Below are 17807 nucleotides of genomic sequence, written 5' to 3'. Positions count from 1 at the left end.
CGGGAGTGGGGGGCACGCAGACCGCCCCCCTTGAGGTGACAATTTCGGACTGCCTGGATGGCCTCTTAGCAGAATGTGTATGATTATTATTATCATTATTTTAAGAAAGCCAAACGCTCCAACTTTTTTTCGGGGTGGGGAGGCAACCTCTCTTCAGCTACAGTAGTGGTGTGTGGACACGGCCACCGCCCCCAGAGGCAGGGGATGTGAGGGCAGAAAGAGACAGTCCAGCTGGTCCAGCAGGGGCCACAGCAGCCTGCCTTCCCCGCCCCCCCACCCCCCCAAGCTGCAGAGGGGGCACAGAGGGGTGCTCTGTTGCAGCCGGAAGTCATTTGCGGAGCTGGAAGCTGCTAAGGAGATTCAGGTGGGGGGCTGATGAGGAGACTCCCAGGTCCCCAAGGGGCTGGGGAGAGAGACCTCAGGTTCCAGGACGGAAGGGTGCAGGCGGGCAGGCCTTGAAGGATGCAGCAGGCCCCGGGGGAGGCTGGGGGAGGTGGATGCAACGTGGGGAAGCAACTGCCACGAGGACAGTTCCAGACAGATGGCCAGTGTCACCCAGCCCTCTCAGGGTGTCGGCTGGGGTCTGTAGCCTTCGGGGTTACCCATGACTTCTCAGAAGCTGGGGAGTCAGGGAGCAGCAAGGAGGAACAAAGGCCTGGCTGTCTAATGTGGGGGAGCCGTGAGAAGGTTCAGACCCACCTGGACTAGGAACTCAGGGCCTCTTTTCCAGCTGCTGGATGGCCTGAGGTGGAGAGGGGGGGCAGACTTTAGGACAGTCTGGGAGCACCCCAACAGGCATGGGACACGGCCAGGCAGCAGCCCATTTTACAGAGGAGGCCACAGAGGCACAGAGAGGCAGAGACTCGAATGGTCAGTGGAGGGCTCCCCGTTCTGACTCTTCAGTGAAACTGACAACTATGCAAAGAATTGTGTCAGGCAGGGTGACCTTGTCCACCAGGAAGGGACCACGGGGCACACACTTGGACAGCTGCTGCCCACAACACTGGACAGGTGTGGTCTGAGGACTGGGGATTCCGACTCTAGCTCCCACATCAAAGACCACCACCACCACCCATAACCCCCAGCCCCACCGTGCCATAGTCACCTGACCTGAGGCCTGAGATGGAATCACGGTTCAGTGTACAGAGAGTTACAGGGCTCTGTAAGCCTCAGTTTCCCCACATGGCTGGGAAAGCTAGGGACTGACCCCTTTGTCTGATCCTTAGCCACAACTTGGGGACCACAGGAGGACTCTGGAGGAGCCAGGACGCATGGGCACTTTGTCCTCACAGCCATCCCCAGCTGGAACACCATACTGCCCCCATGCTGACCACCTCCCGTCCACTCTCAGTTTCTCCAAGGAGTCCAGGGACAGGGATCGGTGCTCAGAAACCAAGCCCTGTTGGGAGCAGCTATAAAAACCCAGCCCCTGAAACTCCACTGAGGATGCCCACTCCACCCACGACTCTCTACTCATGCACTCATCCAGAGGCACTTGTCCACACTGTCCACCTCTGTCCTGCTCAGCTCTGACCCCACCCTGCACTCCAGGTACACTGCTCTCCCACCGGCCAGCTGCCCCTGCCCTCAGCCTCAGTCTCAACGAAGGGCATCACGCCCTGCTAGCTGTGCCTCTAACCAGGAACTTCAAGGGGCAACAGGACACTCTCCCTCAGGACAGCACATGGGTGGAGTGTTGCAGCATCCAAGCGAACTTGGTTCAAATCCCAGCTTTACCACCATGCCCTCTAATCCCAAGGTCGTGACTTTTCTAAGCCTCAGATACCAGCTCTGAGATGAGAACATGCCAGGTAAAGAGGTGATGAGAGGCCCCCAGAGCCCTCAACACTGCTCCTGGTACCCCGAAAGTCCCCTCAAACCACACCCATTAACTTCTAGTCAACTCCCACTCATGGCATCCCTATCTGCTCCATAGGGTTTTCAATGGCTGAGTTTTTGGAAGTCTATTGCCAGACCTTTCTTCCAAGATGCCTCTGAGCGGACTTGAACCTCCAACCTCTTGGTTACTAGCTGAGCACTTAACTGTTTGCATCACCCAGGGGCTCAGGTACTTCTTGAGCACTCACCACATGCCAGGTGCTCAGACGGACAAGCTCTCCTCACAGAGAACGCTGTAGGGCCGGCTTAATAACAGTCACTATTTGTTTGTGGAAGGAACTGTGTTAGTATGTTGTTGTTGTTGTTGTTAAGTGCCGTGGAGTCAGTTCTGACTCATAGCGACCCTGCACAGGGTTTCCGAGGCTGTAAATCTTTACGGGAGCAGAACGCCTCATCTTTCTCCCGCGGAACTGCTGGTAGTTTCGAACTGCTGACCTTAAGGTTCGCAGCCTGATTCGTAACCACTACACTACCAGAGTTACAAGTTGGGCTGCAAACCAAAAGGTCAGCAGTTCGAATCTAGGAGAAAGATGAGGCTTTCTGCTCTCATAAGACTTACTCTTGGAAATCCTATACAAAGTTGCTATGAGTTGGAACCTACTCCACCGGGGAAACCCACCATCACTAATGTGCAGACTCTCCCTTGCCTCCTCCAACATCCTTGCTTCAGTCTGTAACTCTAATTTGAGTGGCCCCCCAACACCCTCCCTCCCTCCCCCTCTCGAAACCTCCTCAGTAGCTCCAGATTCATACTCGAACTTTCTCATCCCCATCCAATGATTCCACCTCATCCCATTCTGTCCATAGAACGGGCATGGGTTTGAATCCCAACACTGAAACCTACAGTTCATCTCCTCAGAACCTCACTTTCTCCACATATAAAGGGGAGGGGGGCAATAGTATCTACCTTGTAGGGTTTGAGGGTCCCCGACTGGTGCACATGGCTTGCATTTGACTACTAACCTAAAGTTAGCACTTGAACCCAGCCTGCAGTACCTCAGAAGAAAGGTCTGATGAACTGTTTCTGAAAGGTTACAACGAAGAACACATGGTATTGTTCTATCTATCAGGTCCGTGTGTGTTGGAATGGAGTGGATAGCAAGGGGTATGTGCTGCACACATGGGTTGTCACGAGTACAAATCAACTCAGTGTTCCATAGCCACACCACGCCCCCCCCCCCCCTGTAAAGGATGCTTCCTTTGCCTGTCCTGTCCTCCCAGCACTGGTCAGCTCACCAGCCGCTGCACTAGGTGCAAATTCTCCACCAAGCTGCCTGGCCAGAGGAAACACCATCTTTCTATCAAAGGGTTCCCTTGGACCTTGCTCCAGCCTCTTAGGACCCTTCCCACCGTCATCCCATGAAGCCTTGACCATAGGAGAAAATGTCACATCCTGTCATGCTCGTCTGAGTCTTTGGGTAGGTTCCAGCCTGTGCTGCTGACTGAACAAAATAATAGGACCCTGCTACGTTCTCCTCAATGTGTTTTCTGAGCACACGGAGAGTCCCCAACTTCTGACGGGGGTTCGTTCCAGTGGTTCCGCAGTAAGTTGGCTCTGACTTAACAATGTTTCTATTAGATTGTGTTGGTACGGCCTTTAATTATCAGCATCTTTATCAATGTATTTGTCTTTGGGAGGTAAGAAGCTCTACACATAAACTGCCATGAGCAAACTATGGGCTGCAACATTGTATGCAGTGCATATTACCAATGATACAATGTACCAGAAGAAAGACGAAAAGGAGGTCGTAACTGGAACGCGTCATAAGTCAGGTACAACTTGTACCTGGCAAGGTTCTCAGTACCCTCAGTCTCCTTTGGCATCGTCTCCCAGTAGTGGGAGCTGTGGAGCATGACTGTGGTGGGCACCCAGTCCGCCACAGAGGATGCCAGTAACAGCAAAGCCGCTGTTGTTGTAGTTGTTAAGATGTCGTCCGTCTATTTTTGACTCATAGCAACCCAATGTGACGGAGCAGAACTGCCCTATGGGATTTCCAGGACTGTAGTTTTACGCAGATCACCAGTTCTTTCCCCGGAAGAGCCACTGAGTTCAAACCGCCTACACTTGGTTACCAGAGTCCTCATGTTGTTGTTGTTAAGTACTGTAGAGTCGGTTCCTACTCAGAGCGACCCTGATAGGGTTTCTGAGGAGTGGCTGGTGAGTTTCAACAGCCAACTATGTGGTTCAAACCGACCTTGAGGACGAGTGCCACACCAGTGTCTTCACAGCGCTCATGAAACCAAAAAATAAATCCATTGCCATCAAATCAGTTCCAACCCAAAGCTGGACTTCTTCACGGAAGTAGACTGCCTGTCCCATCCTTCTCCTGTGGGGCCACTGAGTGGGTTCCAACTGCCAGCCCCTTGGCTACTACACCACCAGGGTTCTTGACACCATCACAGACAATGCCTTTAGGATGGCAGTCTCCTTGCAGATGAAAGTGAAGTGTTTTCATGAGCCGCCATGAAGAATGAAGTTTTCCTTCCTTATATGGCTGATGGCTCCGTGGCAGAATTCTTGCTTTTCTGTGTGGAAGACCCAGGTTCGATTCCCACTCAACGCACCTCGTGTGCAGCTCCCTCTCCGTGGAGGCTTGTGTGTTGCTAAGCTGGTTTCAGCAGAGCTTCCAGAGTAAGACCAGGAAGAAAGGCCTGGAGATCCACTGTCTTTTGAAAACCCCATTGATTGCAATGATTTGATCTGCAGCTGGTCATGGGGACCAAGCAGCATTTTGTCCCTCTGTGCATGGGGTCGCCGTGAGACGGGGGCTGACTCAGTGGTAACTCTAAGTACATCTATTTAGGAGGTCATTAAGCAGACAGAATCCTGATGTGGTGTAGGACAAGCACTGGCTTGCAAGCTACAAAGTCAGTCATTCAAACCCACCAGCCACTCCTCAGAAACCCTAAATGGGGCCATTAAATCGACAGCATTTAAAAAACAACAAGAAGAGAAGTATGGCGTTCTGGGTGGCGCTGTAGGATCAGCACTGGTCTGCTAACCACAAGGTCAGCAGTTCAAACCCACCAGAGGCTTCGTGGAAACCCTGTACAAGGTCACTGTGAGTCAGAACTGGCCGACAGCATTCTACAACAAGAGCAGTAAGGAGTCCTTGGGTGGCACTGTAGGATCAGCACTGACCTGCTAACAGCAAGGTTGGTGGTTCAAGCCCACCAGCCACTCACTGGAAACGCTCTATCAGGTGGCTGTGGGTGAAGACAGTGTCACTAGTTTGCTGACAGGATGTGTCTTTGGCTGTGTACTTTCACCGAAACCAAAACATTAAAAATTAGAGAGTTCCCATGTTCTCATTGCCCCCCACTGCATGCCACATTAAGGACTTTGCTGTCTGTGCGCACTCGGACCAGTGAGGGTCATGGGAAATTGGGGTGCACCCTGTAGTGGGTGAGTTCTCACCCCACTGGGTGACCAGGAGGCTGCCTTGAAACACCCCGGTGGGCATGCCCAGCTGCTAGTCAAAAGTGGTACGAGGCTCACTGCTTCCCAACAGGGCATCTGGAGGAGGCTTCAGGGATGATGTGATTTCCTTGGGTCTGAGCATTGGTAGGTGCCAGTGCTGACCGCTGGTGTTTAGGGTTTGTTGGTCAGTCCACAGCTTTGCTGGCAGGGAAGCCCGGACCTGGGGGAGGTGTTAACATGGAGCCAGAGAGTGAGGGCTGGGCCTACAGAGATGTGTGGCCGCCTGTCCATCACACACTGTGAACACATGGGCTGTTGGGCTGGACCCGATGGCTCCAGGCGGAGACCTGGGGTCACTGTTGGGAGGGTCTAGCAAAACAGCCATAGTTCATTCCTTCCTTGTTAAATGGTGGTTGGATTTTGGTCTAGGGCTGGAGTTCAGGAGCACTTGGGGCCAATGATTAACCCCAAAGGAAACCCATGACAGCCAAGGTGATACAGAGAACTGCCCCGTAGGGCCCCTGAAGCTGTGAATCTCTTATACAAGCAGGCTGCCTCACTGTCCTCCTGAGGAGCAGCTAACTGATGACTTCAAACTCCGATCTTTTGGTTAGCAGTCCAATGCTTAGCGTATGGTGGCTGGGTTATTTCTAATATGAGCTATTGTTGTTGTTAGGTGCCATTGAGTTGGTACCGACTCATAGCGACCTTATGCACAACAGAATGAAACACTGCCTGATCCTGGGCCAACCTCACGACTGTTGCCACGCTTCAGCCCATTGATACTGCCACTTGGCCTATCCATCTCGCTCTTCCTCTTTTTCTCTGACCCTCCACCCTACCAAACATGACATCCTTCTCCAGAGACTGGTCCCTCCTGACAATAAGTCCAAAGTATGAGAGACGAAGTTTGGCCATCTTGGCCTCCAAGGAGCACTCTGACTGCACTTCTTCCAATTTGAATTTATGGGTTCTTTGAGCAGACCAAGGCTCTTAATATTCTCCTCCAACACCATAACTCAAATGCTTCAATTCTTATACGATCTTCCTTATTCACTGCCCAGCTTTCTGCATGCATTTTAATAAGAATACTGTCAGTTAATTAGCACATTTCTGAAATCATTACTTATTTACTGATGGGTACAGACCAAACCATACTTAGTCTAGGTTCTGAAGAAGATGCCTGGGATAGTTGGTGGGACGATATTCCCTCAAAAATCAGTGTGGAAGACCCAAACCCAAACCCCAGGACCTGTGACCTTGTTTAGAAATAGGGTCTTTGCAGATGGAATTAGTTAAGGATCACAAGATAAAGTACTGCATCATAGGAACCCACAGGCAGACGTGGAAAATCCCAAGAGCCAATGGTCACATCAAAATGACTATGCATTGCATTTCATGTCTGCGAAATATCTCATTGGGTCATCTTTGTTATCCGTTCCCTTTGGCGTCCATAAACAGTCCATGTGAAAGCCAGTCAGAAGTCACATTTCCCAACAGGAAGATTCTCGGGGTGCATTATGATCCCTAAGAAGCCACAGAGGCTGGCTGTGAATGGAACAAGCTACGCACAGTCAACAGGGATGGAGGTAACGTTACAAAACCCATTTCAGAAATGGCAAGAAGGTCTATGTAATGAGGGATGTGGGTATGTGGGGAAGCCTTGGTTGGTGCAAACAGTTAAGCACCTGTCTTGGAAGAACGGCATGGTGAGCCACTGACAAATTGGCCATGGGAAACCCTCTGGGGCACAGCTCTACTCTGGCATACATGGGGTCGCAGGGATGTGGGACCTGGGAGACCCAGTGAGGGCTGATCTAGTCTGTGGCCCTTACAAGCCCCTTCCCAGAAGGACACCCCTACCTTCTCCAGAGAAGCCACCTGTAAATCACTCCCCAAGTCCACACATTCTGTGACAGTCTGGTGGAGCTGGAACTCAAACACTGTTAGAAAGAGGAGCCTCCAGGGATCAGGCGGGCAGCGCTGTCCTACAAATCTCCGGGCTCTGCCAATCACAACGGATGAGGCTACGCGGAAAGCCGGCAGCTCTTTGCAAGGGGGGCCCAACAAGTGCCCCGCTCGGCAGAGATGCCAGCGAACACCCCTTGGCTTCAGGTGTGGGCAGGCAGCTCAGCACAGCGCATGAGGCATGGTTGGTTGCAGCCAGGGACAGAGGGAGGCTGGTGAGCGGGCAGGGCAGGCACCTCCTGGGAGGGGCTCCCAAGTTACCTGTCACCTGCCGAGTGGCGGGGGCCCTGGACCAGCACCCTGCTTCCTGGACAGTGTGGGGCTGGGGGCTGTTCTCCTTCCCCTAAGTTATCAAGGTCATCTGTCACAATGCACAGGGGACCTCTCGGTGTACGGTTGATCTGCACATGCCGATGGTGACTTTCACTCAGGAGGTGATAAACATGGTCGGTCACTCCTTCATCCCAATACTTGAGAATCCATTGGTTGGCCGGGCAGAAGGGGCAGCGTCATGCTTGGGTGTTGGCAGTGGCCATGGGTCTCCACTGAGCCCTCACAACCTTACCACGAGGAGGCGAACTTACCAAACTCAAGCATGGTCAAGTTGATTCTGACTCAATGAGTCGTAAGAACAGAGTTGTTGTTGTTGTTATGTGCTGTGGAGTCGGTTCCGATCCATAGCGACCCTGTACAGGGTTTCCGAGGCTGTAAATCTTTACGGGAGCAGAAAGCCTCATCTTTCTCCCACGGAGCAGCTGGTAGTTTCGAACTGCTGACCTTAAGGTTTGCAGCCCTATTCGTAACCACTACGCTACCAGAGCTCCTTAAGAGCAGAGTAGACCTGCCCATATGGTTTTCTGGACTGTCATCTTATGGGAGCTGGCTGTCATACCTTTTCTCCCGAAGAGTTACTGGGTTCAGATCACCAGCCTTTTGGTTACTGTCCCAACGCGTAACGCACCATGCCACCAGGGTCCCTTGTGTTTACAAACATGTTGCTTCAATCAGTGATTGTAGATACGCCCCCTCCTGGTGTTTCTGAGGGCTGTTTTCCTCCTTGTTGCTACCAGGATCAACAGTAGACATTCCTTCTAATAGAAACAGTAGAACTTGATTCAAATTAAATGGTCTCATTACTCTGCAATAAATCACCCAAAAGCACGTGCTAAGCATCGTGAGGTGGGCTCCTGCCAAGATGGACTAGCGGGGAGGACCCAGCCACTGCTTAAGTACATGCCTTTGGAATATTAGAGGTAGGCAATGATCTCTTTCAAAGAGGCAAACAGGAACAGGATCAAAAAGAAATGGGGAGGCTTCAGAGGGGACCCCAGTGGGACCAAACCAAACCAGCTCTGTGACCCTGGACGAGTAACTGAGCCTCTTTCAGCATCAGCACCCTCACCTGGAAATTATGACAATAGTGTTGTTGTTAGGTGCCATCAAGTCGGTACCGACTCATAGCGACCCGATGCACAGTAGAACGAAACACTGCCCAATCCTGGGCCAACCTCATAATCGTTGTCACGCTTGGGTCCATTGATGCTGCCACTTGGCCAATCCATCTCAATGGGGGGGGGGGTCTTCCTCTTTTTCTCTGACCCTCCACCTTATCAAACATGATATCCTTCTCCAGAGACTGGTCCCTCCTGACAATATGTCTGAAGTACGAGAGACAAAGTTTAGCCATCCTGGCCTCCAAGGAGCACTCTGGCTGCACTTCTTCCAAAACGGATCTGTTGGTTCTTTTGGCAGCCCATGGCACTTTCAATATTCTCTTCCAACCCCATAAGTCAAATCCATCAATTCTTCTACGGTCGTCCTTATTTACTTTCACATGCATATAAGGTTATTGAAGATACTGTCTCAAAAAGTTTTAAGTAGATTGGTATTTACCCACAAGAAGTACGAGCCACAACATGAGAAGATATATGCACACCACTGTTTATAGCAGCACTATTTACAATAGCAAAAAGATGGAGACAGCCAAAGTGCCCAACAACTGAAGAATGGATAAACTGTGGTACATACACACAATGGAATATTATGCTACCTTGAAGAATAACAAGGAAGCGATAAGCCACTGCATAACATGGATGAACCTTGAGGACATCATGCTGAGTGAAATTAGTCAGTCATAAAAAGAGAAATATTGCATGGGACCACTACTGTAGAAGACTAAGAAAAAGAAAAAGTTATAAGTAGAAATACTGTATGACCCAGCAATCCCTCTAATGGGTCTACGTCCTCAAGAAATAAGACTTGTGACATGAAGAGATATCTGTACACTCATGTTCACTGCAGCTCTATTCACAATAGCCAAGAGCTGGACACAGCCTAAATGCCCATCAACAGAAGAATGGCTATACACACCTTACTACAGACACACAGTGGAATACTATGCAATGCTGAAGAATAATGATGAATCTGCAAAGCACCTCACAACATGGTTGAACCTGGGGGACACTGTTGTTGTTAAGTAGCGTCCACTCGGTTCCAACTCATGGTGACCCTGTATAGGGTTTCCAAGGAGCAGCTGGTGAGCTCGAACTGCCGACCTTGCACCTTTGCAGTTGGGTGCATTAACCTGCAGGGCCACACCAGGAGGACACTAGGATGAGTAAAATTAGTCAATCACAAAATGACAAATAGTGTACGACACCACTGTTGTAAAAAGTAAGAAAGTAAGAAAAAAGTAAAAACATTCTATGATGGTTACCAGGGGGTGAGGTGGAGGAACATTCACCAGAAAGTAGGTTTGAACCACAAGGCCGGGGTTCAAGCACCCCAGCCGTGCCTCAGAAACCCTATACAGGGTCTCTATGGGTCTGAACCGACTCGACAGCACTTAACAACAACAAGAGGGTAGACCCCTTCTACATGGGTGACAAGGCAGGCAATGTACAAGAGGGAGGTTGGCAGAGAAAAGATGAAGGTAGCAGGAGACACAGGGAAGAATGTTGTTGTTGTTATGTGCCCTGGAGTCGGTTCTGACTCATAGCGACCCAATACAGGGTTTCCGAGGCTGTAAATCTTTACGGGAGCAGAAAGCCTCATCTTTCTCCCACGGAGCACCTGGTAGTTTCGAACCGCTGTCCTTGAGGTTCGCAGCCCGATTCGTAACCACTATGCTACCAGAGCTCCTTACAGGGAAGAACACCACAGTTTAAAGTGAATAGAGGTTAAATATCATTAACTGCTGGTACAGGTAGGGTTGCAATCCCTGTGATGAAGCAAAGTATATGATTTACTGAATGTAAAACCGATGATCTTCTCTGTAAACCTTCACTCAATTCATGATAAAAAGTTAAAAATAGAAATGGGCATTAATCACAGCTTCGGAGGCTGGGATTGTTAGTGACCATCAAGCTGGCCCCTGACTCCTGGCCACCCCATGCACAACCCCATGACCGGCTGCAATAAGGTCATCACGGTTAATGGTGATTTTTCAGAAGTAGATCATGAGACCTTTCTTCTGAGTGTGTCTGAGTCTTGAAGCTGAAACTTGTTCTGCATCTTGGTAACACACAAGGCTCCACTGACAGGTGTTGGCACAAGAAGTCTGTTGGTGGGATTCTAGCCTGGGTCTTCCGCTTGGAAGGAGAGAGAACTATCACTGAAGGACATGCTTCTAAAGGGTCCCAGGCACAGCGGGGGCCAGCCAACTTGATGGGTTATGAAAGATGTTCCGTATGAACTCAGAATCTGATTCATTCTGAAAACATTATGTAGAAACCAAAATATTTTCTTTAAATAAATCACCCAGCGTATATTTTCTAAAGACCGTGGAATTAAGACTACAAATACCAATAAAAAAGATATAATAAGAAAGTTCCCTAATTACTCAGAAGTGAAACAAACCAACTGTAGATACCTCACTGGCCAATTAATTCAGCGCAAGAAAAGCAAAGAAGATATTTGGAACTGAATGATGTATTTGTTACTGTTAAGTGCCATCTAGTCAGTTTCCGGTAGCGTAGTGGTTACGAATCGGGCTGCGAACCTTAAGGTCAGCGGTTCGAAAATACCAGCCGCTCCACGGGAGAAAGATGAGGCTTTCTACTCCCGTAAAGATTTATATCCTCGGAAACCCTGTACAGGGTCGCTATGGGTCGGAACCGACTCAACAGCACTTAACAACAACAACAACAGTCAGTTTCAACTTATAGCGACCCTGTATAGGGTTTCCGAGGCTTGTGAATCTTTGCTGGAGTGGAAAACTTCATCTTGTGGGCTCAAGCCACTGACTTTGTGGTTTGCAGTCCAGTGCTTATCCTACCAAGCCACCACACTCCCCACATTAGGCATAGCGGCCACTTTCAAAAGATATAGGATGCAGGCTAAACTTGCATTTAAAGAGGAAATTTTATAGTGTATATAGTTTTGTTAAGGAGCTCTGGTAGCGTAGTGGTTACGAATCGGGCTGTGAACCTTAAGGTCAGTGGTTCGAAACTACCAGCCGCTCCGTGGGAGAAAGATGAGGATTTCTACTCCTGTAAAGATTTACACCCTTGGAAACCCTGTACAGGGTCGCTATGGGTCGGAACCGACTCGACAGCACTTCACAACAACAAATAGTTTTGTTATGGAGCTCTGGTAGCGTAGTGGTAACGAATCAGGCTGCGAACCTTAAGGTCAGCAGTTCGAAACTAACAGCGGCTCCGCGGGAGGAAGATGAGGCGTTCTGCTCCCGTAAAGATTTACAGCCTCGGAAACCCTGTACAGGGTCGCTATGGGTCGGAAATGACTCAATGGCACTTCACAACAACAATATAGTTTTGTTATCGAGTCTTGGTGGCACAGTGCATTAAGCATTGGGGGAACACTAACTAAAAGGTGAGCAGTTTGAACCCAGTCGCAGCTCCAAAGGAGAAAGCCGAGGCAGTCTGATTCTGTGAAGATTTGCAGCCTCAGAAACCCCATGGGGCAGATCTACTAGGTCCTACAGGGTCACTAGGACCCAGAAGGGACCCAGTGGCTGTGGGATTGAGTTTTACAGTTTTGTTAGAATTCGGTGAATGAACTGTCCTCTAAGACAGTGGTGAGTGTTTCTACGTTCTCCCAATTCTGATTCTTTCTACACTGCTCCTGTTTGTAGGTGAGTTTCTCTACCTCCCGGACCTATCCAGCCCTCTCTGTTTCCTCTCTCCAGCACCAGCCTCCCTTTGCTCTCTCTGCTTCCTTCCTCATCGCCTCATCTTCCCCTCCACTCTTTTTGTGAATTCTCTACCCCTTGGCACCCCTCCACATTCCCTTCTGTGTTGTCCCTCCCACCCCCCGCATCCCATTTCATATCTGACACCGATCCATGCGTCAGGCATGTATGTGCCTGTGTCGCTGGAAGCTGTGCCACCAGGATTTCAGATATCAGAGGGTCACCCATGGTACACAAGTTCCAGACTCAGACAGACTAGGAGGAAAGGCCTGCCAGACTTCTGGAATCCAAGCAATGAAACTTAGGGGGTCATAACAGAAAATGTCATGTGCAGAGCTGCAAGAAGAGCCGCTAGGTTGGACGGGGCTCAGAATACACAGTGGCTTCAACAGGAACTCAAACTGACCAACCATGGTGAGCGGGGCACAGTGTCTCACTGTGTTGTGGGTGGGGTTCCCATGGAGTAGAGCTGATCCCATAGCAGCTAACGCCTTTCCCTAAATGGTCCCCCTCTTGTCTCCTTAGCTCCTCCTGTCTGTCTCCCTCAATCTCTCCCCCAAACCCCGTCTCTGTCTTCTCCTTTATCTTATGCTGCAGGTAGCCCTCCCTGCCCACATGTCTGCCCACAGTGCCCACTGCCCTTCTGCCATCATTCCTCAGCGCTCTTTCTGGTTCTGCGGCCTCAGCGGCCCATCAGTGCCCATTGGAAAGTCTAGAAAGCCCAGTGGAGAGAGGACCACCCGGCTTGGCCGCTGCAAGCCAACTCTGAACGGAATGTTCTTCAAAAACAAGAGTCAGGGGATGGCATGGCTGCCTGGTATCCTGCTGCCGGTCCCGGAAGAGGCGCATGTGACTTTTCCTTCCTCCGTTAATTAAACGACAGACCAGGCCTGACCATCTGTCTGTCTCCACACTCGCACAAAAGGACCAGGCTCAGCGGCCGCAGGACGGGTGGAGGGGCTTTCTCAAAGGGCCAGTTCCCATGGTCCCTCCAGAAACTGCGGGTGCCTAGAGGGCTGACTGTCCAGAAGTGTTCCCTTCTATGACAATCCGGACATGTCCACCCCAGACCCACAGCCCTTCATCCCCCTTGAGTTCTACCTGCTTAGCCAGGCTAGTCCTGCTGTCTAAGATGAGAGGCGGGGAATACCCCAGCCAGGCCCCAACCTTATGGGGAGACTTGACCATACCTCCTGCCCACCCAGGCCATCAAACCCCCTCTGTTATTACAAATAAATGCCTTCGCTATTAAGGAGTTCTGGTGGCACTGTGGAATAAGCATTGGCCTGCTGACTGCAAAGTCTGTGATTCAAACCCACCAGCCGCTTCAGGGAGAAAGATGAAGCTGTCCACTCATGTAAAGATGTACCACCTCAAAACGCCTATACAGGGTAGTGATGACCTGGAATTGATGCAGTGACAACATTTTTTTTTTTTTTTTTTTAATTTATAAATACTTCCTACTGTGGAGTTGATTGACTCATGGTGTCCCATGTGCATCTGAGTAGAACTGTGCCCTACAGGGTTCTCACTGGATGATTTTCAGAAATAGATTGCCAGGTCTTTCTTCCAAGGTACTCCTGGGTAGACTCACACCTCCAACTTGTAGAGCACATTAACCGTTCCCACTGTCCAGTAACATTATCCCTCTTTACTAGTTGCCATCAAGCTGATTCTGACTCATAGTGCCCCCATGTGTCAAGAGTGGAACTGTGCTCCATGGACTTGTCAGTGGAGGATTTTTCATAAGCAGATCACCAGGCCTTTCTTCTGATGTGCTGCCTGTTAGGAGAGGAGAGCAAACACTTCATGCCACCCAGAATGTTCCTGTTTGTAAGTAGGGCAACACGATGCATTTCTGTGCCAAGTACCAATGTCTCAGTACTGGCAGGGACTGTAAGTATGGAGAAAAGGGGCTCTGACAACGCTCTAGATCTGATGTGGGCAAACATTCTCTGTGAAGGGCCAGAAAGTAAAGGTTTTCAGTTCTGCCGGCCACATGCTTTCCATTGCAACTACCCAACTCTGCAGATACAACCTCAAAGCAGTCACACAGGCCACCTGCAAATGTGCCGATAAAACTTTATTTATAAAAACAGACGGGGCCAGATTTGGCCTGTGGGCTGTAGTTGGCAGACTGCTATTCTAAAGATGTTCAAATTGACATATTTAAGAATGTCATTGTCTCAAAATACACTATGTGCCCCAATGCATGGAGACCCATATAAAACAGAATAAACCACCACACAGTCTTACAACACCCCATGATTAGTTACAGATAGGATCATTGTGACCTATGAGGTTTTTAATGGCTGAGCTCTGGAAATAGACAGCCAGGCCTTTCTTCCTGGTCTTTCAGAGTCTGGCTACTCCACTGAATCTTGCTCAGCATCACAGTAGCACATCAGTTTCTTCTGACAGATGAGGGTCATTGGCCAGGAACTGAACCTATGTCTCCTACACATAAGGCAAGAATGAATGGGTCCTCTGTGGTGGGCGGTTAACCACGAGGCCAACAGTTTGAACCCACCAGCTGCTCTGAGAAAGAAAAATGAGGCTGTCTGTGCTTGTAAAAATTTACAGTCTTGAATACCCACTTGACTTGGCTTCAATGACTGGATGATCAGAGCTCAACTAGAAGAAGAAAGAAGAGGCAAAAAAGAGTCATCTGATACAATTTGATGAACTTGACCTATGTTTGTTGATGTAGTAGCTCAAAAGAGGGAACAAATCTTTACAATAAGGATCATTCCCAACCCCTCCATACGCAGAGTAGACAGGGATGGGCAACTTGGACATTGGCTACCCAAAATGGGGGCGGGGAGGAGGCTACAAAGGCAAGAAAGTGACTGGCTTACAAGCTGTCAAGAGGGAGCCTAGATCCAGAGGGTGCAGGGGAAGGTAGAATCTCCACTGAGTGGTAACCAATCTGTCTGGGTGGGGCTGATGAAAGGAGATGGGGATAGGTCTTTTGTGGTACAATAGTGAATAATTGTTATCAGGACTGACTGTGAGGGTTGGAAATGTAAAGGTGGATATTTTGTAGCAAAAGAAGGGGAGTGAATGACTTTGCAGTCTGGGAGTGGAGGTCCCTGGGATCATCAGGGGAGAAGAGCAGAGTGACAGTGAGAAACAGTAGCACCAGAGATGGAGGCAGAAATGATGACGTGGAGAGACAGAGCAGCCAGGAACTCTAGACTCAGAGAGGGAGAGGGGCTGTGTGCTGACAAACGGGGGGCAGGCTTGCAGGATGCATGGAGGGGATTGTAACCATGGCAGTAAAATGATATAAAATAGGATGAATGTAAAACTAATGTTCTCCCATGTAAACTATCACATAACTCACAAAACATTAAAAAAAAAAAAATAAATAAATTACAGTCTTAACAATCCAAAGAGGCCATTGCTGTCCAATAAGGTTGCTATGAGTTGGAAAAGGTTCAATGCCAGGGAGCTTTTTTGGGTTAGGCCTCACGTTCAACTACATATAATAAAAGCTAAGAAAAGTCTTGATTTTTCGGCACAAGAGACTTCACAGTGCATGGGAGCCTGGCTGGATACACACCTGAGTTCCAGAAAAAACCCGAAGGGAATGCATTCTAGAAACAAGGTCATCCGCAAGATGCGCAGAAATGTTTGAAAGACTCATACAGAGTCCTTTCCAAACAAGAAACAAACATACCTCTAACTGTGTCTGGACTTTCATGTGTGTGTGCGGGAGGTGAGGAGAGAGGTGGATAGCCCTGAATTCTGGTTTAATTAGTAACACAGTGTTGTTGTTAGGTGCCATTGAGTAGGTACCGACCCTTAGCGACCTTATGCACAGCAGAACGAACACTAGCCCGATTCTGGGCCAGCCTCACTAGTGTTGCCATGCTTGAGTCCATCGATGTTGCCACCTTGCCAATCCATCTCGTTGGGGGTCTTCCTCTTTTTCTCTGACCCTCCACCTTACAAAGCATGATATCCATCTCCAGTGACTGGTCCCACCTGACAATATGTCCCAAGTATAAGAGATGAAGTTTGGCCATCAGCCTGTAAAAGCTGGAGCCTGTATAAGGCAGAAATCTGACAAAGAAAACTCAAATATTTCCACTGGTGGTGGTGGTTATGTGCCGTCGAGTCGGTTCCGACTCATAGTGACCCTGTACAGGGTTTCCGAGGTTGTAAATCTTTATGGGAGCAGAAAGCCTCATCTTTTTCCCGCAGAACAGCTGGTAGTTTCGAACTGCTGACCTTGAGGTTAGCAGCCGGACTCGGAACCACTACACAAATATTTCCACTAACAGCGTAATGTTGTTGTTGTTGTTGAGTGCCGTGGAGTCGGTTCCGACTCATAGCGACCCTGCTCAGGGTTTCCGAGGCTTTAAATCTTTACGGGAGCAGAACGCCTCATCTTTCTCCCGCGGAACCGCTGGTAGTTTCGAACTGCTGACCTTGCGGTTCACAGCCCGATTCGTAACCACTACGCTACCAGAGCGTAATAGCAAAGTGGAAAAAGACTACATCCTGTCAAAGGTGGAAAAGCAAGATGGTCCTGTTTAGTTTCGGTTCTCACAGGTTTCACTGTGACAGGAGGCCTGGTGTTGCAATGGTTTAAGTGCTCAACTGCTAACTGAAAGGTTGCTGGTATGAACCTACCCGGCTGTCTGCTCTGTAAAGATGACAGCCGAGGAAACCCAACTTGCTTTGAGTTGGAACCTACTTGATGGCACTCAATAACAACATTAATTGTTATAATTATTATGTTCATCCTTTGAATGCTTGTTGTTTTAAACACTTACTATATTGAACAAGTTTAATTTTAATGGCGGCCATACGAAGTTGTTAAGTGCCGTCGAGTCGGTACTGACCCATAGCGACCTTATGCACAGCAGAACGAAACACTGCCCGATCCTGGGCCAACCACACTACTGTTACCACACTTGAGTCCATCGATGCTGCCGCTTGGCCAATCCATCTCATTGGGGGTCTTCCTCTTTTACTCTGACCCTCCACCTTACCAAACGTGATATCCTTCTCCAGCGATGGTTCCTCTATATGAAGTTGTTGTTGTAAAGTGCCGATAAGTTGATTCCGACCCATAGCTACCCTATATATGGTTTCCGAGGAGCAGCTGCAGAGCTTGAACCGCCGACCTTGCAGTTCAAACGGCTTTGCAGTCTGGTGCATTAACCCACAGCGTCACACCAGGCTTACCCATATAAAGTTGTTGTTGTTATGTGCCGTGGAGTCGGTTCCGACTCATAGTGACCCTGTACAGGGTTTCCGAGACTGTAAATCTTTACGGGAACAGAAAGCCTCATCTTTCTCCTGCAGAGCAGCTGGCAGTTTTGAACTGCTGACCCTGAGGTTCATAGCCCGATT

At 49.4% G+C, this 17807-nt stretch overlaps 1 protein-coding gene across 1 annotated transcript in view; it reads right to left on the bottom strand.

The window, feature by feature from the left end:
- The window catches only part of SHANK2 (SH3 and multiple ankyrin repeat domains 2), a 604092-nt gene that overhangs the window by 207289 nt on the left and 378996 nt on the right, over positions 1-17807 (bottom strand). The gene's annotated exons all lie outside the window — the stretch shown is intronic.

The sequence above is a fragment of the Chrysochloris asiatica genome, unplaced genomic scaffold (genome assembly GCF_000296735.1).
Source record: "Chrysochloris asiatica unplaced genomic scaffold, ChrAsi1.0 scaffold00040, whole genome shotgun sequence".
Lineage (NCBI taxonomy): Eukaryota > Metazoa > Chordata > Mammalia > Afrosoricida > Chrysochloridae > Chrysochloris > Chrysochloris asiatica.
Note: the sequence above shows the minus strand (reverse complement) of the source record. Positions and strands in the feature narration are given on the sequence as shown.